This window comes from Thermobia domestica, chromosome 13, assembly GCF_964235325.1.
Source record: "Thermobia domestica chromosome 13, izTheDome1.hap1.1, whole genome shotgun sequence".
In the NCBI taxonomy this organism is placed as follows: Eukaryota; Metazoa; Arthropoda; class Insecta; order Zygentoma; family Lepismatidae; genus Thermobia; species Thermobia domestica.
In genome coordinates, this window is record NC_137466.1 from 149,258,062 (window position 1) to 149,285,035 (window position 26,974).

The window sequence follows — 26,974 nt, forward strand, 5'->3', positions numbered from 1 at the left end:
CTAATGTGTTAAAATTATTCGAATAAATAAATCAAATATTATTATAATGTTTCATGAATCCAGTTTCTTTATTTGAATTCGATTAATTTTAATTCCATTAAGTAATAGAACAATAGTTCGTTATTCCAATAAATCTTTGAATTATTGTTAATTATTCTAGTAGTGATCCAAACAGTTGTTCGTTATTTCAATAGTTATCCAAACATTGTTCCTTGTTCCAATAATTATTCGAACAAATTACTCATAATTCCAATAATTAATTGAACAATTGCTCATTATTAAAATAATTATCAAACAATTGCACGTTATTCAAAAATTAGTGGAAGGATTTCTAGTTATTTAAATATTTTTTTTTCGAACAATTGCTCGCTAATCAAAGTATTGTTTGAAGGATTGTTCCGTATTCAAAGAATTATTCGAACAGTTGTTTATTCCAGTAAAACAACTGTTATTTACTTCATTAATTATTCGAATAATACTTGTTACTCCAGTAATCATTCGAACAGTTACTCGTTATTCTAGTAATCATTCGTACAATTGCTCGTTATTACAGTAATTATTTGAACAGTTCCTCGTTATTCCAATAATCTTCGAACAGTTATGCGTTATTCCAGTAATCATTCGAAATAATTACTCGTTATTCCAGTAATTACTCGAACAATTACTCGTTATTCCAGTAATTATTCGAATAATTACTCGATATTCCAGTAATCATTCGAACAATTGCTCGTTATTCCAGTAATATTTCGAACAGTTGCTCGTTATTCAAAAATTGGTCGAAAACTTGCTCATTATTCAACGAATTACTCGAACAATTGTTCGTTATTCAAATAATCATTCGAATAATTAATTGTCCAAACAATTTCCTGTTATTCTTATAAATATTAAGTTTTTCTAATGTTCACTTACTTTTTTCCAATAAATTGTTGAGTCAAATATTCAAATTGCGGATTCATCTACTCGAATATAGAATTGTTCTAATTTTAAAAGCATTAGTTGGTATTCTAATTTTTAAATCACGCGTGAAACACATGTAATTCCAAAAGCACCATAATGTAAACAGCAACTTTGTAATTTTCATAAAAATCAATAAATTAGATGTTAAAGTATTTCGTTAAGATACTACACAGAAATCTATGAAAAGAACCGGAAGTGTTAATAATCAAGTGGCTGCATTTTCTTAAGGACGTAATATTTTATACGAGTGTTTCATTTGATTGGTTAATGCATTGTAATGTGTTTCTTCAAAACTCGTATTTCATTATTCCTTAATTTTTATATAACGATAATTGTATTTCAAAATGTATTTCAACCTTTATTTGTATTTGTGGGCAGTTCAAATTATGCACAAGCTATTCAAGAAAAGGAAGAAGAAGTACATGAGGAAAAAAAAAGGATATAGATGTATTTTCTTTTTAGTTGATATACGTTGCTGTTTTGTTAAAAGAGTAATTCGACGATGTAAAAATAGTTGTCATGACAACGAAGAATAAATAAGATACAATTCCGGAACCATCTTGTGTAAACTACATGCACAACTTTTAAGGTGTATAAATGTTTAATTTGTTACGCGATATAATAAAAGGTAATATATTGATGCAGTGTAAGAAATGGTTTTCGATGTATTAGTAAATGCTATATAAATTTGTGTCAACTGTGGGATTTCGTCGTATAAATTTTTGGTGGTCCTCGCCGCATGATCATCGTTATAACCATTCCCCAGATATTGGCCAAAAAAAGTTCGAATTTCGGTAGATTCAAGGATCCATATCTCGGGAACCGTAAGTCATAGAGAGATGGTATGTTGCGGGAAATAGAAGATGTGGATAAAAAGAAATACTTTTACATGTAGGAACAATCACAGTTATCTTTCCCATTTCATCTCTCCATTCTTTTAAGTCTTCATCCCGGCGAAATTAAAATACCGCTAATTTTACAGTAATTATGTGATATCTTCAAATAGATTAAAGATAATTAAAATATGGAACAAGAGCGCCCTAGACAATATTATTTTGCGTGAGGTACCGTTATCACAAGTCACCTAGTGGCTTCAGCTGTTTAGAAACGCGAAAATAAATGCCGATTTTCAAAATGGCTCGAAATCGAAAGCAGATAAGTGGGTCGTGATAACGGTTTCTCATGTAAAATAATATTGTCTAGGGCGCTCTTGTTCTGCATTTCGATTATCTTTTATCTATTTGAAGATATCACATAATTACTGTAAAATTAGCGGCATTTTAATTTCGCCGGGAGTTCGTTCTGGCAATGCTCTTGGAGCATTCTCAACTGGTTAACTCTGATTTACTTCAGATATCAATGACTCAAATCTTCATTTGATGCAATTTTTGGTTCTTAGACGGATTAAAGGATTGAAGTGAATAATATCTTCCCCCTCCCTACTAAGCAAATATATTTGTTCGTGTGTGTGTTCGTGAATTTAGAGGTTTATCAGTGTTTACTAGTTTCTATGGCTACTCGGTGAGTAGCAGAGAAATGCTAATAATACGTATAGGCTATACCAGTAGTTTTTGTGTTATTGAAATTGTGACTTACTCATCTTTGTAGAGCTGTCTAAGCAGTTAGCGTACGGGCCTTTAGCGTGGGAGACCCGGGTTCGATTCCCGGAGGGAGCTCATATGGTTGGGATCTCACGTTAAGCTGTAGATCCATGTCCCATATGGCGTCGCTGGTGAAAGAAACGCTCAACTCAAAATCAAATAAACTCATCAATCTTTGTAAGATGACTAATAGTCATCCATTAATAGTATTTCAATAACTTCCAGTTTTCTTTCTTGTACTGATGCAACAATGGGTTATCAACTCACTGTATTATTGAATTTTCTTTATATGCAAATACAGTAATAGCAGATCATTTGCACTCAATTCAGATGCGATTAAGATAAAACATCTTCTTTCATTTCATTTAAAAGATCAAATAAACCTACTTTTCTGACACAATCAAATCGTATTGTGAAGTCAGTCGTATCCGTAAATAGGTAATCTTGCGGAAAAAAAAGTGGGAAACATATTTACTTCTAACATGCAATCACATACATAAACATTCTAAACTTATTGATATGGTGAATGAATATAACTTGATTCAGAAGGGGTGAATGAATTTAATATTTAGATTGAGTAACAGCAAAGATAGGTGTAATTGTTTTGACTATAAACCATTTATCGACAAGACTAATACTGAAGATATTTTACTAGTAAAAATTGTATCGTGCTGCCATTGTATTGTATGAATATGAAGGATCATTCCTAACTTACAGAGAGAGATAGATCATAGTCGAAAATGGTTTGCAATAATAATAATAATAATAATAATAATAATAATAATAATAATAATAATAATAATAATAATAATAATAATAATAATAATAATAATAATAATAAAACATTTTCTGAAACAAACTCACTGTTTTTGAACTTTTAAAGTGTCTTATATTATATATCGAGCAGTATAATGGGCTATCAACAAACAGAGCAGTTTTCTTTTACAAGGATGAATTCATCCTATTCTGACCAAATTGTCTGGATGGAAATGTGGTTCACTTTTGAAGATAAATTCTTTATAAGTACGCTCCAATAACATTTAAACCTTTGGACCTGTTCCTTGCCATTATGACCAAGGTTAACACGATGGTTAACTTCATCTAGATAAGCAAATATAACGATATTATGAATCAGTCAATATTATGTATGCGTTTAGCATTGACCTAATTAAACTGTAGCTTCCGGAAGACTAATATAAATCAGTGCCAATTGAAATGTGAATTGGATGATTTTAGAATATGTGATTTGCGTAGTGTCTACTTCGAAAGCCTTGTTAAAAACATGAGCCATGTGGACATGCATTTTTTTATTTATGCATTTCATTTTCAAGCAAGAGTGATGGGATCAAGCCACATCGATTGTTCATATTGTAAATGTTGTAGGTTGAGATCTTAAATTGTTTCAAGATGTACCGGTGAACTATCATACTCGAGGTCTCTGGCAATAATCTAACAGTGTCTCCGTCAAGAAAGAATAATGTCTGATTCGTAAGCTTGATGCATTATTGGGGAATTGGTTCTTTGAAACGTTTCATTAATTCGTTTCACATTATACATATATCAGACTACAACAGGATGTTTCAAAACAACACCGACAACGTTTGGGAGGTAATTCCTGACACCAAAATAAAACGAAAAGTATAGATCAACCAGGGTGCACAAGTTTTCCTTTCGGAATTATAGGCTGCCGAAATCATGAAAAAATGAACTTTACAGGTCCAAAACTATGGGACCTACCGTAGTCGGGTCAAGACTTCACTTAGGACTGCGCTATCCAAAAATCAAAAAGGGCACTTCAAAGGACACTGGGAAATTTTTGCAATAGAACAGAACAGATCATCACAGGAGTTAGGAACTTAGCGCGTGTTTAGACATGTCCAAACCTTGCACTGTAGAAGCCCTAGTCATTGTCTCAATGTCAGTTGATTTTCACCTGTTAGTGAAAAGAGTTGGAGATGTCGTCGTGGTCAAAAACTGAATAAAAATTTCGAGCTACAATTTTGCACGTGGTTTAAGTGTTGATCAGTGTTTAGAGAAACTGACTTCTGTGCTTGCAAAAAATTGTCCTCATCGTGCAACGATATTTAGATGGTACCGAGAGTTTCAAAAAGGAAATTTCAGCCTTGAGAACGCTCCTAGGTCAGATCGGCCATCTTCTCTGTGACTGAACAAAACATTGCTGGAGTAAAGAAAATGCTTGAGACAGATAGATGGGTTACATAGCATCAAACAGAGATATGCTTAAGCATTAATGCGCCAGCATTTCGTACAATTCTCCGCTATCACCTTCGAGTTAAAAAGCTTTGTACCCTTTGGGTACCACATGACTTGACCGAAAAGCAGATGGCACATCGTGTTTGATACTGCCGTGAAATGTTGAAAAATATAAAAATGGAAAATCTTCCTCTGTAAACAGTATTGTGACAGGTGACGAAAATTGACTCTATTACTACGATGTCCTGACCAAGGCTCAAAACAAAGTATGGGTGTTCGAAAATGAGGAGACCCCCGTGGCTGTTTGAAAAATTACATCAGTGAAGAAGAGAATAGTGGCGGTATTTTTTAGCATGCGAGGAATTGTCTTAAAAACACAGAAGATATCACAGGGAAATGGTATACCGAGGAATGTCTGCCTAAAGTTCTTACAGCTCTCAAACAGTTGTGCCCAAATTCCAGAATACCGTTCAAAAGTTTGCTCAGAATATTTGGCCAACCTGGACTAAAACTGTTAAAGCACCCTCCGTGCAGTCCAGATCTCGCTCCCTGTGACTTCTCACTGTTGCCCCAGGTGATGACCAGACTAAAAGGAAGGTGTTTTATAAGCGATGACGCCCTACTAAGGGCTTTTGGGAAGATGAGTGAGCCCAGATCTCTGCCGAAAAATGACAGAGTTTCTTTGACGACTGGTTTCGAAGAATGGAAACATGTGTAGTGTGTGGTGGAAAGCACTTTGAAAAAGTATAACAAATAAGATCGTATTGCAAAACTTTCCTAGTGCCCAAGGTGATCAAAATTTTCACTTGCGAAAACGGGACGCATACGAATCGGCTACGGGGGCAGGGGGATATCTGACTTCCAGATTGCATTTTGGGACTCAGCAGTGTTCTCAATTTACAAAATACACAAGTAAGAGTAATAACACACCGTTTCTAACTTTACGTGTACCACACAACAAATAATGGTTCCCGATTGCAAGTTCTACCCAACAATTCTTTTAACTAGTTGAACACTCAGAATTCCCACTCAATTCCCACTTGAACCACGAACACTCAACTCCCATTTGAAAATTCAGAAGTTCTAGACACGGCTGAACCTTGGCAACGAGTGTTGGTACGGAAGAGAGTAGAATTTGCATTGACGATTTATATTTTGAATAATAATTACGGGACACCTAGCTCATTTTACTTAAAAACGGGACATTTAGGCGTCCCGTTCGAGAATCAGAAAAAAACGGGACAACGGTTGGAAAAAAGGGATTGTCCCGGCTAAAACGGGACGTCTGGTCACCTTGCTAGTGCCCTTTGTACATGTTTCAGAATCCTAAAGTGCTCACGCAACCATTTTTATACAGCCAGTTTGGCCAGCGGCAAATAATTTGAAGTACTAGTCAACTAGGCCTACTTATATAAAAATTGTCGCGGAAGTACCACAGGATTCTGAAAAACATGGATGTTTTGATAGGGCACTACTAATTCCTAAATAAAGTCTTGACCCGACTACGGCAGGTCCCGTACTATTGGAGCTATGGGCTTTTAAAGCTCTTTTTTTTATGTTTTCGGCAGCCTACAACTCCGAAATGAAGCATTTGTGCACGCAGGTTGGTCTATAATTTTTGTCTTATCCTGCTGTCAAGAATCACCTCCCAAACGTTGTTGGTGTTAATTTGAAACACCCTGTATATCTTCTTCTCTAGTCTCTTAGCATAATTTGAGTATGAAAACTTCATATACATTATACCATTGAGCAGGAGAAAAATCCTAGTTCATTTTGTGTCATTGAATAAGGAAGAAGTATTTCCGTTTCGTCTCGTGTTGTCGAGAAAGACCAAAGATGTCACTGCTACTTCATCTTTATCATTGAGTAAAAGCATTCTGTAAAGAAAATCCATCTGTACTTTTCACTATCAAATAATAAAATACTTAAAAATATAATACAAAACTGATATTACTATCTTCAGTTTGTTTATTTTAAAGTGAAACAAAATTGTTTTTGTTCAGAATTAATCGAATCCAATATGAAGATGTTTCACGTGAAATATAGGACGAGTAATTTTACATGTATAAGGTACCAGGTATGTGTTTATTTTTAGTTTTTATCCTATGAAGTATAGAAGTTTATTTTTTTTTAAGGCACATGTATTGACAAGAAAAAAGAATAAATACAATCTATTGTTTGTGACAGCCATTCAAAGGTGAAACACGAGCTCATGTATTTGTTTTGTAGTATACATGTTTGTGCGTCAAGCCAAATTGAATGTTTGTATCAACAATGGTTTGTTTAGAAACCCAAAACAAAGCAACAGGATAAATCCTGAAACAAAAACAATAGAGTATAATAAAATAAGATTGTTTGTGAAGCATGAGGCCGGGTTGAGAAAAAATGTGTTATTTTATATGCGTAACCAATGGATGGCATGGAATATGGCGATGGGTTGCTAGGGGAACAAAGTCTCATTAAACGTCCAGAAATATTTGGACAACAAATGAATGCGTAAGAACCAGTGATGTTGCCAGATCATTTCATAGGGGGTGCCGTCCCCCCGTTCTTCTCAAAGTAGCTGAAGATCCCATATTCGCAGTAGGAGAAAGATGAAATTGTAAATTATAAAGGTTATACCTGTATACCGCAACACAAGGTTATTTGCTGTAACTTCTAACTTTTTCTACTGTTTTTATCAGATGAAACGACAGCAATTTATCGTAAGTTGGTGACATCAAAACCTGGCAGCACTCAGTTGTTAAATTGAACTGTAATCAGACAAAGGAGAACTGTCATTAACGTAAAAAGCTTGAAGTAACGTAAAAACCATGCAGTAGGCATAATCATTTAAGGCATTTTGCTATAACGACAAGTCGAAACGTCAGTAGAAGGCAAATAAGAGATAGTAAATTAATTAAATACGGAATCGATTAAACTTTTGAATAACGTTTAAAGTACATATCATGTATTTTACTGCAGGAAAGGAGAATACTACCTTTCAAAGGAATACAGAACCTCTTTTAACCCTGTTAAGAAGCCTCATCACGGCGAAATTAAAATACAGCTAATTTTACAGTAATTATGTGATATCTTCAAATACATAAAAGATCATCGAAAAGTGGAACGAGAGCTCGCTAGACATAGACAATAATAATTTACATGAGATACCGTTATCACAACTCACTTGCCTGCTTTCGGTTTCCATCCATTTAGAAAATCGCCATTTATTTTCGCGTTTCTAAATGGCTGCAAATGGAAAGCTACTAGGTGACTCGTGATAACGGTACCTCATGCAAATTAATATTGTCTAGCGCGCTTTTGTTCCACTTTTCGATTATCATTTATCTATTTGAAGATATCACATAGTTACTGTAAAATTAGCGATACTTTAATTTTGCAGTGATTAAGGCCTCTTAAATAGTGAGAAATATGCTGGAACTCAGTGTAAATATGTTTTGAATTATTCTTGTTTTGAACTTCTATTTTACATCTAGAAAGAATACCAAAGGCAGATCTCCTCCGTGCACATTTGAAAGTGTCAATTCCCAGAAATGGGTAATAAAGGTCAGCCGTATAGTTTGATTTTTATATACAATACCTTTATTGCTATTACCTGATTGTTAAATCTTTTGTTCGAATGGGTTATTCTTGTATCAAAATGTGCAAAAATAGTCACAAAGACACTGTTCCTTTGAATGTGATGATGATATTGTTAGTGAACTGAACTCAGGTGCATAGAACACCTGCTGTTTTTTTTTTTTTTTTTTTCTCAACATTTTCCTGTGCACTCTATCTTTGTGTTTCGTCTCCTTATGTTCCTTATCACGTCATCTCACTTCCGGTGTTCATTGGCTTCGAGGAACTTTTTGGGAAAACTTGTGCTCCATTGAATACAGACGGGTTTCTTCTCTCTTGTTTTTCCGTTCTTTTTCACAGGAACTTGTGCTTCGTTGCGTTTCAAGAATGAAACAATTAAGTCCTTGAGGCAAACAGTCTATTCTTGCTTTGGTTGGTAATACACACAAAGCATTTTAACTCATCTAAAAAAAGAAAGAAAGGTTTCCTAACACTTGTTAAATTGTGGATGTAGTCCGTAATTTCAGTAGAAGGAACGGTGTTAATGATCTTTTTATTGAACTGAGTGATTACCCAACTAAGAGGTGGTTATTTTCACTTGTGAATCTCAAAGCAGATTTCTTGTTATTCCACATTAATTTTTGATCATAGAGTAATGCATATATGAGGAGGGGGGTTCAGTGATAGAGCTATCACTTTTTTGTGTGAAGATCTCTAGTTTGATTCAAAGCCCACATGAGTTCATGCTGGAGAATAGTGCTTTTAAAATTTTAACATTCGCTTTTCGAAAAAGAAAAAATGCTGTTTCGAATTCATGTTTTCAGTATTCGAAATGAAATGAAATGAAATCTTTCAGTTTTGCGTGTCCCACAGTTATGCCGGCTAGACTAAAGGAGACGGAGATGGTGAGAAATTAATGAAATGGTAGAATGAAGAAAATGGGAGGAAACGGGAGAACCCCGAAAACCCACGCACACGGTGTTTGTTCAATATTCAAATAATAAACTTGGTAGATATCCGAAGAATCTAGAACTCGAATTTTAACAACACTTGTGGAGTGTTGTATCTGTAGTGTTTTCTCTTCGTACGTATTTGGAAGGTCCCGAAGTGCGCCCCCACTTTTTTTCGAATTCTGTTGAATAACTTCAGTAGAGTTGAGTTAAGTTGATTTAGAATTTAACGTCCCTTTCAGCCAGCGAAGCTATATGAGACGGAAACTTCAGTAGAGAATAAGAAAGTGTGATGGGTGTGCTATTAAATAAGAAAATGACTCTGGTAGTATCTACAAAATACTATTAAATAAGAAAGTGAGCCATATAGTATCAATAAAATGTTATTAAATAAGAAAATGAGACTGGTAGTATCTACAAAGTATTATTAAATAAGCAAGTGATATAGGAAGTATCTACAAAATACTATTAAATAAGAAAGTGAGCCAGATAGTGTCTACAAAATACTATTAAATAAGAAAGTGAGCCATATAGTATCAATAAAATGTTATTAAATAAGAAAGTGAGTCAAATAGTATCTACAAAATGTTATTAAATAAACAAATAACGTTTTCCAAACCTTTTTTTATAGACCAAAAATTTGGGCACGCAGTTTATGACGGCATGATTGCTGGACATCCAATTTAGAAACTTTTTTCGAAAACTCTTGAAAGCAATTAGTGGTTTACACAATAGCGTTTTGGAGATACGATCTGCCTTACTTTCTATAATTTTGATTCTCTTCATTGTCTTTTTGGTTATTTACTAGAATTCAAAAGAGTGGAGAGAGGGAGTATAGTGAAGATCCTTAATGATTATCGTTCTTATCTCTGATATGGAAGACCTGAAAAAATTGAAAGACAAACTCATAAAAAGAAAATTTTGGATCACTGACATGACTTTAGTATGTATTGGCAGGGACATACGGAGGGGTGAGTCCTTAAGGTCCGGAGCCTTTTCCCCCATTCGAAATATTAGCTTTTCTGTAAATTGAGTTTAGTATTAGAGGTGATTTTTTTTTTAATGTAATATGTTACCCTCATATTGAGTTTGTATCCCTCCCGGAAGCTTTGGACCCGTCTCAAGAGCTTTGGACCCTTGCCGATTCCTTCGTTTTGTTGCACTAAAAAGAAAGAAGAAAGAATAACGTCGTTAAATTCAATTGTGAAATAAGAGTGTAGAAATTAAACTTTGAAGATTCAGAGAGAAAGCCACAATCACGACGCTTTCAACGTCCGTGTATGTTGTTCCCTTCTGTTACCTTCGACCTCGTGTCACTACATTCAGGTTTAATTGACCTGTTGTGTAATTAAGTTTCCTGTATTCTGCACCTGGATGCCCCAGTGTGAAAACACCCGTGGTTAACTACCAGGCTGAACCAGCTCTAATTTGTGGTTTACCATAATTGAACAAACCCGTTTATGTTCTAGACAACCGTTATGAAGATAGGTGGGGAGAAAAGACCAGCAGCAACCAAACCATTCGTCAGTCAAATAATGTTAGGAGCCAACTTACCTGCGCCAACAAAAATTATTACTCTTTTAAAATTAAAATGAGAATAAAACCTTTATTATGAATATGTTATATCTTTATTTTCTTTTTTTTTTTTTTTTATTATTATGCTAGATGAAGTAAGTAAGGTGGGAAATTCAAAAATTGATCAGTTCACTAACTTTGAGGCTACCTCTCTTTTCTCTCGGTTGCAGATTTTTGCGCTGAGATAACATAAGGGGTGGTGGTGATTAGGTTTAGCATTCAAACACCATTCTTTTCTATTAAGTAACACACAACAGATTTCACCAATGCCCCTTCGATGCCGAGTGGCAAACGCTTATGCATTCTGTTCGTATAAACCCATATTGGAGTATTTTCTTTGGATATAAACGCGAATAGTGAAAGACATGATGGCTCAGTGATAGAGCGTTTAAGCTTTGTTGCGAGAGTTTCTTGGTTCGTTTCATCCCATCCATGTGAGTTTATAATGTGCAACATTGTGTTCATGGGTTTCTTCGGAGTTTTCCCATTTTTTCCACGTTATCATTTCACGATTTTTTCGTAATCTTTCACTTCTATTAAGAGGCCCTATCACGGCGAAATTAAAATACCTCAAATTTTACAGTAATTATGTGATATCTTCAAATAGATAAAAAGATAATCGAAATGTGGAACAAGAGCGCCGTAGACAATATTATTTTGCGTGAGATAACATTATCATGAGTCACCTAGAAGCTTTCCATTTGCAGTCATTTAAAAACGCAAAAATAAATGGCGATTTTTTAAATAGCTGGAAATCGAAAGCAGATAAGTGGGTCGTGATAACGATATTTCATGTAAGATAATATTGTCTAGAGAGCTCTTGTTCCACATTTTGATTATCTTTTATCGATTTGAAGATATCATATAATTACTGTCAAATTAGCGCTATTTTAATTTCGCAGTGATTAGGTCTCTTAATCATCAGTCTCCTATAGCCTAGAGAGATAATCGTGGGACGTTAAATTAAAAGTAATTTCATTTCAAAATAGGCCTATATTCTTGGTTAATAATAATGGACTACTATAAAAAGAAATACAAGGTATACGAGAATTTGTTGCAAGTTGCTACTGAATTCCACTTACAGAATAGAATTTTATTTTAATTATAAACCCTAACCATTAACATTTTGGACTCGTATATGCTTTGAAGTACAAATGTATATACAAAAATAATGTTTATGTAGAAAAACAACCATAAAATCGCCGAAACTATAGTTTACTTTTTACAGTTTTTCACCAGATAGCTTTTCTGTTGAAGATTATTTCTGATGTGATATCGTCTTGGAAGGAGTAGTTTTCCCTTCATCCTTTCTTATATGAGATCTACCTAGACTTGTGGAGCCGGTTGCAATAACAGGATGTTCTTTCTGTAGATCAAGACATTGTAGTTTTCAAGTTCAGTGATTTCTTAGGTCACTTATTTCTGACACCTCCTAGGGATGAAAGAGCTAGGATAAAACGGCTTTAAAAAGCGATTCATTCAACGTCTTTATTTATTTATGTATTTATTTATTATCTGAGATTTTTCTTGAACGTTTCAGTTTGTTCTGTTGTTACACTTTAAAAAAAAATAAATACTGTAGCCAAAAGAATTGATCATTTTATGACGGTCATTTAGACTTGGAAATGAAAATTGATTGTTACTCACATGAACATTCTTATATTCCTTCGATGTAGTCCTCGACTGCCTGGCGAACACGTTTCCAAATATCTTACAAACGTTGGATACCGCTGGGAGGCTCCGTTTGTAAGAGGGTTTCGAAAGTGCTTCGTAATGCAAGAACGATGTTGGAAATACGACAGAAACGTTGTCCCCGAAGTGGTTCTTTCATTTCTGAGAACAAATCAAAATCGCAGGAGTTCATGTTCAGGAAAAATGAGGATGTTTTAATAGCTTCCAACCCTATAGTCTAAAGTCTGCACCGTATGAGCAGTATGGCATCTGGCGTTGTTGTGAAGAGGAATTCGTCCAGACATCAGTAGATGTGGTCGTTTGCGTCGCAATGCTAGGTGCAAATGGTTACTCAGGTACGAGGCATAGTACACAGCATTTACTGCAATTCCTGGTGGTACTTGATGGGAAAAGATAATGCCTTGGTGGTCATAGAACATTATCATCATGACCTCAATGTTTGCTTGCTCTTGTTTGTCGGTTTCGGTCCTGGAGACGCCGGATTGCACCATTCACTGAACTGGTGTTTCAATTCTGGTTCGTAGGATCTTCTTCATGTTTTGTCAGTCACAATGATGTGATGCAAAAGAATCACTTTTCTGAGCGTAACATTCAAGGTGTAGTCTAAGTGTGCACATTCCCATCGGTGCTACTTTTGCATTTCCGTCTGCACGTGCGGTACCCATCTGGCTGCAGTCTTACACGATCCGAAATTGTGTGTTAGCATGTGGTACACTGACGCAGATGAAAGTTTAATTTCATTTGTCAGTTCATCACACGTCCATCGCTGATCAATTTTGAGCAATGTTCGTGGTGCTTCCGAACGATTTTGATATGTAGCTGTTCGAATACGACCCCCCACTATATTCTTTACCTGCTGACTGAAGCACCGCCTTCATACCGCAGTTCATCCCATAACCGTCCAATGAGGCACAGCTCTGTCACCACACGCCTCACGTAATCCTTTACGGATCTGGCGTGCATTTCGAATTCCTGTCATCTGAAACTTTATGAAAACACGCCGTTCTGCATGGCCAAACATTGTTTATGACATATGCCTCACTTTATAACAGTGCCCACTGACCACATACATCGTAACACGAGAATACGAACATGTCAAATGATCGCTACACTGCCCAGAAACACACTACGTTCGTTATTTATATCCCGGACTAATGTCAATCGAATCACAGAAAGTTTTTGGAAAACCTTATATTTTCTTGTGCGTAAATAAATTTGGAGCTTCTAGTCCAATTAAATTGTATATTTGGAGTCTAACTATTAATATGCCTTAATAAAGTTGTAAAAAAATAAGAAAAAAAAGTGAAGTGGTCATTTAAAGTGTGGATGTGTTTTCTTAATCAATTTATTCTTGCTTGCTTGGTTGGTCTTAAGTTAGAGTCCAACGTAGGATTCAAACAACATGAGCTCCCACCAGGTGTCAAATCCGGATCTCCCGAACTGCCAAAAGAAGGCTCGTATGCTACTCACTTAGCCAAGATTCATGCTCTTAGCCCTTTAACTCATTCATGCATTTGCTCAGCTACGTAAGATCATGTTATATCTTGAGATAAAAGAAGTCATAGTAACGCCTATTGTAGGATGTGATACAAATTAATTGGTTTTATTTTAAAGAAACCTTCCTACGTTTCTTTTGGCTTTTATTGTCCTGTTATTTTATTGGAAATGTTTATAGTGTTAAGAGAAAGAGAGTTAGAGAAAGAAGCAATTTCTGTTATATTTGAGTTTCATGGATTGATCGAATGGCTGCTATACTTTCACTCGGTATCTATATTTTACGAGTATTGTTCTCCTTTCACTACCTTGTTTTTCGCTTCCGAAATTAGGTCTGTGATCTTTTGACTCTTTCTTTCGTTGTTTTTCATTCAAACCATGGATCTTGTTCCATTTGCTGAAAAGAACACAAGGGAAAGATTTAAAAATAATAGTAATAATAAAAATAAAATAAATAAAAAAAGAAGAGCGAAAAGCTTTCCATTATTTCATCTTTTCGTATTGTTTCCAGTGTCACTCTAACCTTTGTAATGGGACTCAGTATCAGATTTATGAAGTACACAGAAGAGAGGATGATATATTTATTTTCAAGGGAAGTCATTAATCTGGATTATCAAAACTTACTGGGAAAATTTCATAGAAAAGTTAGGTGTTTCTAATTCTACTTAGGGGTCTAGTATACCGTCAAGATTTCCATAACAAGGAAAAGCCTTGTAGGCTAACGGACGTGGATGAAAAGACGTAAGTAATATGATAATGGAAAAACTCATAGAATGAGAATGTGGGAAGAAAGTGGATTGACGTTGTCCACCATATTGAATTTTTAGTAACCTAGTATATCAGTGTTACTCTTGAGTTTTTTTTGTTTTTTTAATAGATGGAAGTGATCTACCACCACATTTCACTCATCACTACAACGAGCTGCGGCCATTTGACTTAATTTATGAGCAGGTACCACTAGATTCGCCCGGCCCGTTGTTCTTAATTTGGATATATTGTCCTTATGCACGATGTACAGTCATGTCCAAAATGATTGTCGCATATCTATAACTGTTTTCTTGTAAGAATATAATTTGATAATGATTTTGCAGGGTACTTTTAATACTGATCCTGTGTGTATAATCGGGAAATGTATATTTGTGATAAATTTCATACGAAAAGAATTATAAATACGAAAATTAGAGTGAGTAAAACAAAATGTTGCTAAATGGACAAGAAAGTTTTTTTTTTTTCGTTTAATTGTTCTTATTTACTGCTCCTTTGGCATGAAATTTGTCACATACATGTCTTTGCCGATTATACACGTACTAACAGTATAAGAAATACCGGACGAATTCGTTATCAAATGATATTCCTACAACAACATATTTATAGACATGCGACAATAATTTTGGACATGAGTGTACACCTTCAAGATTTGTCCGTCAAACTTAATTTGCAATTGCGATGTAACCTCTATTCTCTAAAGGAGTGGGATACATCCTCTATGCGGCCAGACTGACTCCTGAGTGCCTACCAGTTACCTACTGGTCGAGGCAGTCTTGCTAGCAAGTCAAGACTTAGTATGCTCTGCGGGCATGATACCCGAGCGTTATAAGGCAGGCTCACCCATGCCCGCCGTTACCCAGATTCCTGGGATAAGCTTACACAGATTACCGAATCCCATGGTATGACCACAGCCCGGCAGAGTACAACCCAATCCGGGACCCTCAGGCATGCCCGAAGGGGCTTGTTCATTCCCAGCCCTGCCTACCTGTATCGTTCACTGGTTAACGCCATTCGCATAAAGATGCCGCAAACACGTCAAGATAGTCCAGTATCCCATTCCGGATCCAATTGTACGTGTTTGGTCACTATTTGAGTTTCATGCCAGCTGCTTATCCTGTAGTTTCCTCCCTTCTACTGGAATCAGAAATCTTTACCCAGGTACCTGGGATTGGCACCTTTCCCCACTCACCGTTCGGGTCCCTCTCCAGGCAGTAGACTGACATCCTCTTCCCTGTAGGATGGTCCTAGACGGAGCTTCCTCTAATTACGGTAGAGATACACAGTATAATCCAGGACCCAATGTCTGATGTAGACTATCTCCCTTTAAAGGCAACGGGCATTTAGGAGCAGTGGCACCCCTGATAGGGACGTGAATCCTACACCAAGTTTGAACTTGCTGGGACGATGGCTTCCACTACCTCACTTCCTCTTGAGATACGAGTGTACGTTAGGATACAAGTATCCCATCCCGGATCCACGACCACGAGCACGCATGAAATACTCTCTGAGATCTATGCTACATCATCCTCCCGCGCATTCCGTAAAGTGTGAGTGCGCACAGTCTATCCTCTCGCGCATTCCACTCTCTCTCTTTCATATGTGTTTGGGTACCAACCACGTAGTCTTATCTCCCAGATCCAAGGGCACGACGTAGTTGCCCATTTCGGAGGATAGTGAAGCTTCGCCTCCGTCGGTATGTTGTTGATCCTACAATCCGGCTACTATCATAAAGGGCAACAGCCTAGAAATATCCACCCATACAGGACTACAAGTTTCCTCGCATTTCTCGTGATCGTATCTTCCCCTTCCGACTCTGAGACCCAAAATGCTGTGCATGCTCAATGCGACAAGAAGGAGTTCCTTCCCCGTTTTCAGCACGGGCTTGAAACCAGCCATAACGGGGTTAACGTTGAGATTATAAGAAGTCAAATCTATCGATATCTCATTCCTGAAATTCTATTCAGCCGTTTAGGTTCTGCGTGAAAATGCATTTGCTGCTGACATACTGAATTTTCGGTGACATATATTCACTGTCAGTTTCACTTCCGGAGTTACGCTAACTTATCGACATCTCATTCTATGTAGGTTCTAAGTAGAGTGAAATATTTGTGGCTTTACGAACATATTCAAGAAATATATTTTCTTTTAGCTTCGCTGGAAGCGGGTTAAAAATCATTTTGTCATGTTCTTCGCATTTTTTAAAATTATTATTTAACCTACATTTTCTTATATTAAACCAACTTTGTATTTAAGCCATGAATAGATCTCTCAGATTTTCAGCCTAAAGATCCGGGTCACTTTATGAAAATTTACAGTGTGCATTTATAGTTATGCACTTATTTACCACAATTTTTATTAAATAATAGATCAACACTTACCGAAAATGAGTGCCAGAGAGTAAGTTATTTCCATTAGTTGTTGAGTATTGATGACTAATAAAAGTGATTTTTTTGTAAACCGCGCAAATTGTATTAAATTACGTTTTGAGAAAAAACCAGCGATATTTGGAATTTTGAACAATTAGGGGAGGAAACATGGGCGCCCGACGGGGCAGGGAACGCCCGCCCCCCTGGCTCACGAACATGTATACATAATATAGCAAACTACGTATATTAAATACCAGAAATACCAAAGATATTATAGCAACCATGGAGATGCCCCCCCTAGAAAATTTTCTTCGGGCGCCCCTAAGGGAGAGAAGAATATGTAAATCCGGGACTGTACGAGCTAAACTGGAATGTCTGGAAGCCCAAGTCATGACAATTAGAATCTTGAAACATCAGCTACACATATTCTCTGAATACCATTCTCATATTTAGACAGTTATCCATCTAGATTTAACCATGCACTTACCTACATAAACTACCGTATCGATTACGGACCTATAAGAAAGAGAGTATTTGATCTTTTTTTCTTTTTTCTTTTTTTTTTTTAACATCGATTGGGACCAAAGTTAAGGACGCGAGAAAAATCTCTTTCTTTCTTCTCTTCTGTTTGTTCTCTCTTCTTTTTTACTACTGCATCTTCACCTCGATCGAGGTGAATTGACCCAAATTCCATACACGTTCTGTGTTAAAACTTCGTTTCTTCTCGCGAGTGAGTAGAAGCTACTAAACTCTCTCAACCAGATGAACGACACCGATCAACGAGAGAACCTGGTCGACACCGTTTTGAGGAAAACAGTGGCGTACAAAAACAATTGAAGTGATAGGCAAAATAAAGAAAATTTTTATCTTGTGAGAGACTTAACCACGTTGAATAATGCAATTGGTAGCTTGATTGCATCTTATTCGATATATTATGTTTAGTAAGAAGTGTTAGCATTTTAGTAGCATGTTAAGGGATTAGCTAATATAAGCTTACGTGCAATATAGAGTTTACCTAACTTCTACGTTTTAACATAGCAGTTATTAATTTTTATGCCACCCATCAATGTATACTTTTCCCCTTCCCTCTTTTACCTTTCACCATACCTTGTATCGTGTCCCTTTTAAGTGTTGCCCATGAGACAAGATTTGGGTCTTTTTCGTCTTGAAAATTATATATATTGCAACACCGTGGTCTCGTCTCATATCTCAGCACAAAAATTCAGTCTCGTCTCGTCTGGGAGGCAACACTAGTACCATTGAATAAAATTTATTCTCAATCAGTGTTCTAACCAATTTATTTTCATTTAAAGAAATACATTCAATAAAGTTTTCTCTGTTACTATTCATAGAATTTCCCGTTGCCTTTTCGTTCTATTTAGCTAATGTTCTCCATTCATTTCCACACCTATATTTCGAAATCGTGCTGTTAAAAAAAAATATATGTATTTTTTTTTAAAAAAAAAAAGGAAAAAAGTCACGGTTAGCTGTGTAATGTAAAATTAATTTGAAGTGTGTATGTTTTATACTATGAATACTGTATACTATATAGTACGAGATGTGGGTGACTCAGTAGCGCACACAGAACTTCATCGAGGGCGGGGTGTTCAAGCTCCCAAGTTCATGTCTTTTCAGGACTTTTGTGTACATATCTTTATATGATAAAGTTATTTTTTTTTTCATATTGTTTTGTTCGGATGGGGCGAAGGGTTAAAACGTGGACCTTTATTCCTTGTTCCGAGCGCCTCTAGGATGGCTATCAGAATATATCAGAATATTCTGTCGTTCTGCCTTTCTCATATACACTCACATATTACAGTACAGTATACAGTGCAAAAGCACTCATGATGAGCATCCCAGCTGCGCATAGAAGTCCAAGGCGGACAGGAAGATGGGTAGAGGAGTGACGTGATAATAAATGCATGGTCACTTTTTTTCGTCCTCCTCTTTTTCATCATCTACGGACGCTCTTTGCTTCTTTCAATGAGAAGGAAGTAATTTGTTTCTAAACCCAGACGTCAAGTTCTATTCTTGTAGACACACGCAGGAGCCTCCCTTACTCCCCCACTCCTTACTTCATTCGTAGAAGCCACTGTGCATAAAAGAAATAATGAACTTCACAGAAAAGAAGTCCTGTCCATTATTGTGTGGTTTTTGGGTTGGTACTAGTCCGGTTCCTTTAAAAAAAAAAAGAAAGAAAAAAGAAAAAGAAAAATCTTTACTGGAACAAAATAATTGAAGTACGCATACTACTGCAGGCTGTGTCCTCTTCAAAGTTTCTGTTCTGCTTTTCTATAGTTTGAAAGGGAACAGAGGGTGTTAGATTCCATTGCTTTCTCATTAGAGTTCTATTGTGTTTCGCAAAAGGGGAAAAATGTCCACCCCCGCATAGACAGATGCTCTGTTATTGTCTGGGATGATGAAAATATCGTACAAGCAACCAGTACAGAACTCAGCCTTTTCATCTACTAAAGATGACCTATGAGATTTCATTGAAGCTTCTAATGCAGAAGAGAAGGTCCAAACCCGAATACACACATCTCGGGCTCGATCGGCCTCGAACTCGGTACTTGAGCGTGAGCCAGAACCTAGGTCCGAGTGAGCGAGTCAGTAGGAGCGAGTGCGAGCCCCAGTTCGGGTAGCGAGCTCAAACCTTTAGTGAGTGTGAGCTCAGTGATATTAATGGGTCTGAAATTGAGCTAGCTCGAGTTTTATTGAGGACAGCGAGACTAAAGTCAAGCAAATACGAGCCTGATATTACGAGAGCTTCATTTAGTCGGGAACACTATTCACTGTGGCGTATTTAGAGGGGGCTTCCGGCTTAAACCCCCCCGAAATCTTATTTACTATAGTAAAGTATATGAAATATCTTGCAGAATTTTCACATTTTCAGGAAAGCCCCCCAAGTTAGCAAAGTCCCCCCCGAAACAAAATCGTAAATACACCACTGCCTATTCATACTAATGTGCCTGAGCGAGCCTCGATTACAAATAGGTGGAGCCTTTCTATTTCAACTGTACCCCTGCTGGCGCTGTTGTTGATGTGTTTCCCTGTATCTCCCTTGAAAGAGGAGGGAAAAGTTGCTTTCACCGAGATCCTTCAGTAGTTGGATATGGACAGGATTGCCAGATTGTTGGATGTGCACTGTTGGATGTGGATTGTTGGATGAGCTCTTCACTCGCCAAGACGAAACGACTGAATGACAAATTGGCGAAACAGCATGGGTCATTCTCTTCTTTCCCCCAAAGAAAAGGGAAGGTTTCCTCTGTAAGAGCGCGGCAGGGGTGTGACCGGAGTGTGTTTCACATATTTTCCGAGGGTACACTTGAAATAAAAAGTTTTTTTTTTTTTTTCAATCTCTAATATGGTCATAAGTGCCCCAAACTCATGAGATCGGGACTGTCGTGTTTGGCATTCGCCTTCATCGACCTTAATCTTACAACTGAGCTAAAGTTGAATGAAAGCAATTTCCAGATCATGATATAGAGTTGAGGTTTGGTGAACGTGATGTCGAGATGATGTTTGAACGTGGTGTCAAATTGGCGATGTAGGCGTGGAGAAGTTTAGCCCAAGAGACTAAAAATAAGGTTTTCTGGTCTCATGTGTGTGTTTTTTTTTTCTTTCTTCGAATTCTCATCACGTTTCGATTCTCGAAGAATTCTGTCTCATCTGATTGCGATTTTTGGAATCCCTCTTCTTGCCTTGTCTCAAAATTTTCTCGTCTCGATTTGTAAATTTATGTCTTTATTTTCTTCTCAATTTCATCTAGAAGTCATCATAATCCTTTTGCATCACGAGAAGTTCACGATGGGTGTAACATAACACTTAAACCATACTTGTTGTTGATATAAATTGTATAGTGACGTGCGCAAGTGAATTTGTTCATCAACTATTGATTCAAGAAGCAGAGGAGTGCGGTCGTGCTGACCACACATCAGAAAATTTTAGCAAGCTTTTGTGGCTAGTGACACTCTTCATGAAAAACGATTCTTGTGGTTGTTTATCTGAAAGATCTTAGCAGAACAAACCGCTATACCACTCTTCCCTGTTCATATCTGCAAAACAGAAAAAGGCGTCACGTATTGTAGATAATACAGAAAATAAACTGTGATTCAGTAATCCCTCTTTCAGAAGAGGCCACTCCAAATCATTTGAAAAGGATTCATCCTGCACAAGTATCCATTGTTTGTTATGTGTACGTATGTATGTGTATGTGTGTGCGGTATGTGAAGAGTAGAGTTTCTTTTTTTCAATTTGGGATTATTAGCTAACAATAACAGACCAGCTGCTAACCTATATGCATTTGTTTTATACTCATATTATTTCACATAATACGAACAATGCATACGCCTTTCCCAGTGGGAGCTTACATATGTGGTCTCCTACATCCTTAGTACTGAAAAAGGACTCTGATTTCAAAAGCAACAACAAGCTCTACATATACCATTATGACTATTTCCCTGCGTGTGACATCCTAGATATGTAGATTTAATGGATGAATTAAGTAATTTCGTCACTTCCGGAGACAGTGAAAGTGCATGGTTGCGAAAAATTGCAGTTTCAATACAGAATATTCCTATTTGACAAAGAAATCCGAGATAAGTTTCTTTACCTTCCTGACCTTTGATAATTTTTCTTTAAGAGACCTAATCACTGCGAAATTAAAATACCGCTAATATTACAGATCTTCAAATAGATAAAAGATAATGAAAATGTGGAAAAAGAGCGCGCTAGACAATATTATTTTGCATGAGATGCCGTTATCACGAGTCACCTAGTAGCTTTCCATTTGCAGCCATTTATAAACGCGAAAATAAATGCCGATTTTCTAAATGGCTGGAAATGGAAAGCAGATAAGTGAGTCATGATAACAGTATCTCATGTATAATAATATTGTCAAGCGAGTTCTTGTTCCATTTTTCGATTATCTTTTATATATTTGGAGATGTCTCATAATTCCAGTAAAATTAGCGCAATTTTAATTTCGCCGTGATGGGCCCTCTTAAGATGTTAAGATTTTTTTTTAAAAAAAGTACGAAACAATGTATCTAGGTGTATACATTTTTGTAGCATCTTAGATGTTTTTGTATTTCTGAACATAGAAAAGCTTCTTTTATATTTTTGTTCCTGAAGCGTGGTTTTACACGTTTCTGTACGTACTTTGAATAATAATAAGAAAGTCAGAACATGTTTTCTATCATTGTTTGGAGTTTTAGTATACAAGCTTGCTTTTCGTAGTACTGGACGTCTCGAAACTTTATTGAAGCGTCTTATAGGCATCTTCCAGGAGTGTTACGGATAAAAGAAGAGAATTGCTCCTTTCATGTCACGAGGGTTTCTAAGTGTCCCATTCAAATGTTGCCTTTTGAATCATTTATTCAGTTCTGCTTATTTTCCATTTCCCCATGCAGCTATATCGAAAAAATTTATTTGTATCGGTTACTACAATGCTTTGACTTCCTTATACTGGAAATGATTCTATTATTCCTGGAGGCTTGGGTATATTCAGATCTTTTGTTGTTCAGGACCCATAGTCTTATTCTTTTTCCCCCTTTTGGGGCACGTATCTATGGTTTTATTGAAACCTTATGTTATTTTAATAATGTTCACCAAAGTGAATCATGTATAGAAATCCAGTATATTTTGTTATTCTTATGCCGTCAAGCACTTTCTTATTTTTAGATATATATTTCAATAGACTGAGGAACGGTTATTCTGGATGGTTCTTCTTCTTGTGGTGTGTGTCGTGTGTATATGGAGGCCCGTGGTTAGAAAAATAAAATCTTCTATACTTGAAATAGTTTGTAGAAAAGAAGCTTACCTGCCGAATACTTTCGGCCTATTGTTAATACAACGTTCAGGTGGCTTCTGGAACATCTTACCTATTGAAACAAAGTCTACTGCTGTACCATTCCTACCCTATTCAGTCTTTTGCAAAAGGAAAAGGCGTCACAAATTGTGGATAATACAGAAAATGAACTGTGAAAGAACAGTGATTCAGTAATCCCTTTTTTCAAGAAGAGGACACTCCAAATCACTTGAAAAAAAAAAGAATCCTTTAAAAGTATCCGTGTTTTGTGTTCGCTTTGAAAAGAGTTGGGTTTTCTTTCCCGTTTTGGAATCAGTAGCTTACAATAACAGACCGATTGTCAACCCACACGCAAACATATGGCACAAGTATTCAAGAAAGCTCAAAAAGGTTGGTTATATATATATATATATATATATATATATATATATATATATATATATATATATATATATATATATATATATATATATATATATATATATATATATATATATATATATACACCGATTCATTAAAAAAATGAATTGTATAACTGGAAGCCACAATAGTCATCATAAAAAATATATTTTGTCATTACCGTAAATTTAGAGATTACGGCAAGTCTTGGTTACCATACGTGTCTTTCGTTTACAGGATCCTAAGTTTGATTCCCGGTGGGGGATCATTCAAATTCAGAACCACTACGATGGTGCGGACTACATATTAAACTATTGGTGTGCATCTGCTATAGTCTCGGAGGCATAAAGGGACGCTAAACCTCAACAAACGAACACAAATATAGGAAATTACTTGCAACTTAAAGATGAATGCCGCAAATCTCTTCAAAAGTATTATTAATATTATTTTGTTATGTTCGCCAAACCTTCGTCCAAAATATTTGTTTAGGATGTTATTTAAGTTGAAAAGTGTATTTTAAGGATCGTAGTAGATACCGAGAAGGAAGCAAAACAGAGGGGAAGAAAACAAGGAATTCAGTTAATGAACAATATGAACTCTGGTAAAGAAGGTAAAGAAGATCACGGGAAACGCACATATAGTTCCATGTACATGATATGAATAGTCACCGTTACCCGTGAAGATATTAACGGATTAACGACCGGATAAATGTACTAACATTACCATCTTATAAATCCCATTAGCGCGATTCCCCTAATATACTCTGGTAAATACAATAAAACAGGGGTCACTCAAAACACATGATTTGATGTTTCGGATGTGTATAAGCACTGTTAAAGTCTTTATCTCCCATAAAGAAGCTAACGGATTGGCTCCGCTAAAGAACTCGGCCAAAATATTGCTCCAGCTGTCTGTATTGCAAAAACTAGTTCAAAAGTTATTATGTGGAGTAACGGACTAACATTACAGTCTTATAAGGGCCGCTAGCGTGATCCTAGTAAAGGGGCGTAAGTGTCATGTCAAGACGAAGAACAAGAAACTGGCGTGAGATTGAAGCAATGACATAATACTGTGATAACTAATAGTTAGTTAATTCCTCTGATTATAGCTTACTAGAAATCTTCAACAGCGTAGGAATCATCGATGGCTTTTATTCAACTTCAACCCTGTAATGACAAACATATTACTTAACTGAAAAAGCATACGAACAGGTTGCGAAGCCCATTTGATTCTCAATTTTTTTCTTTTAGTCTAAAGTAAGGAATTAATACATAATTAAAGAAATGCAAATTGTTTGGACCATTCTTGTGATGAAATCTGCTCCGTTTCCATTAAAAAAAAGACATTAGAAAGAATGTTTATCCCAATTTGTTCACAGCACAACGCTTTTTTTTTTTTTTTTTTTTTTAAGTATTTTCCTCAGCAAGATAATCCCCCAAAGCTTACATCCCTTTTTACCACTATTTTCGTGTTGTTTATTTTAAATCACCATGTTATCTTCTTCCATTCTGAAATAGATTTTTTTTCCCCTTCTGTATTCTCTAAAGAGAAATGAATTGCTGTTGTCCGTTTTCAGCTCTTTTAACAACTTCTCATGCATTTCTGCTGGAGCCTCTTTTCATATTTATTATTTTTTTCTTTCTGTGGTAAAAAAAAGCTCATGGAATTAAAAATATTCCTTTCGCTTACCAGCCTCTTCTTTTTCCTATCCCCTCCGTCTCTAACCCCCTTTTCTCTCTTGTGTAGTTGCGAAAAGCATGACAAAAATGTAAACTGACGGACTGTTTGCATTTGCATGTTTTATACATATACACAACTAGATATATACTTATATTCTAAGTAAGAATATGCATTTATTTATATAAAAGGGAATGCGTCCGTGTACATCATTGTTTTTAAACAGGAAAAAAAAACATATTTTTAAAAAAATAAATTTCTTTCTTACATTTTCATTACATTGCACAATTAAATCCTTGGGTGAGCTTCCCTTTATTCCTGAGGAGCCATGTTGAGAGTTGTATATAGAACTACAGGAATGTTGAGTTACTACTATGGCAAACCGAATGTTTTACATTTGTTAAGAAATTTTTTGTTAGAATTTTTTCCTTTCTTTTGTTTGTTTTATTTGAATATAGTCTGTCTTTAAGCAGTGAGGTTATATAGGAAGGGGACCTATACCTTAACATGGGATTCGAATTACGTGAGCTCCCACCGGGAATCCAATTAAGAGATTTCATTAATATGTTATTAAAAGAAACAAGTAAACTAAAGAAATGCATCAAATTTTGACTTCATTCTGAATCTGCAGTCAGAAGAGCCAAGACACCAATGTTCCCCCTCCAGCATTTCTCCTTTCTTTATGCATTATGGCAAACAAAGAGGCAAAATACCAATATATGCCCCCTCATATACTCCGTGTACTTATATTTTGCTTCTTTTTTTTTTTTTTTATCTGTACGTTTGTATCAATATTTTGCCCAGTATTGCCTTTGCTGTATCCTCTCTAGTAATATCTATCCCAGCACAATTTTTGTTACTCCTCTGTAGCAATATTTTTCCTATACAGATTTGCTATGCCACTGTAGTAATATTTGCCCAGTATCGTTTTTCACAACCTCTGTAGCAACAACTTTTCTATATAATATCTGATATATCACTATAATCACTATAGTGATATTTTGGCCTAGTGTAGTTCTTGCTGTACCTCATGTAGCAATATTTTGCTCAGTATAGTATTTGCTGTAAAACTTTGATGCAGGGACATCATTTAGGGGGCAATTACCACCCCTGAGTTTGACATACAATGTAAATATATAGTGAAAAACATGAATTTCGCTTGTAATAAAAGTGGAGAATCTTATACCCACTCCAAAACAAAGTCTGAAATGCTTTGCTGGTCTTTCACGCCCGCTACATTGGTAACCATTAATTGTCGTCTCTAACCTGAGTATATGCTGGAGTTTTTACGTCGAGGTATTTAGGTGCTACGTTATAAAGCTTTGATAATCAACGTAACTCGACTGTATCGAGTAAGAGAAATGAATAGCATCGAAATGTCCCCAAAATTCTATAATATAAAGTAATTTTGATAAGGAGTTAAGTGTTGAAAAGCAAAAAAGAAGCAAATTGTTCGTTGATCATTTAAATAGATATCTACGTGATTGGGTTGTTTAAGTTTCTTTAAAAAAAGGACTTTTCAGGGCGTTTCCTAATGCTCCTACAATTTCTGCCTTCGTATTTTGCCTACATCCAACCCAATGATTTATATGGCCTTCAAGAAAGAATCAGTGTCTATTAAGTACTACACTGATTTTGTCTTAATTCAACCAAGTAATAGTGCTATATGTCAAGAACAGCACCATTTGATTTTTATATCTGATGTTAATTATCTACATACTATAAGAGTTTTTCTTTTTTTTTTTTTTAATGTTATTTTTACTTATACTGGTAGTATGTGAGTAGCTGTTAAACCAGAACTAGCCTATTACTAAGCATTACGTAAACGAAATGTGGGTATTTTTGAAAAAACAAAAATAGAAAGAAAAAGATTACAGTGTTGTCTAATATTTTGCTAAGTTTAACTGTCCA

The 26,974-nt window shown here is 35.9% G+C and overlaps 1 protein-coding gene across 3 annotated transcripts in view; it reads left to right on the top strand.

Moving 5' to 3' along the window:
- The window catches only part of LOC145668634 (EGFR adapter protein-like), a 1,410,624-nt gene that overhangs the window by 1,238,907 nt on the left and 144,743 nt on the right, over window positions 1–26,974 (top strand). The gene's annotated exons all lie outside the window — the stretch shown is intronic.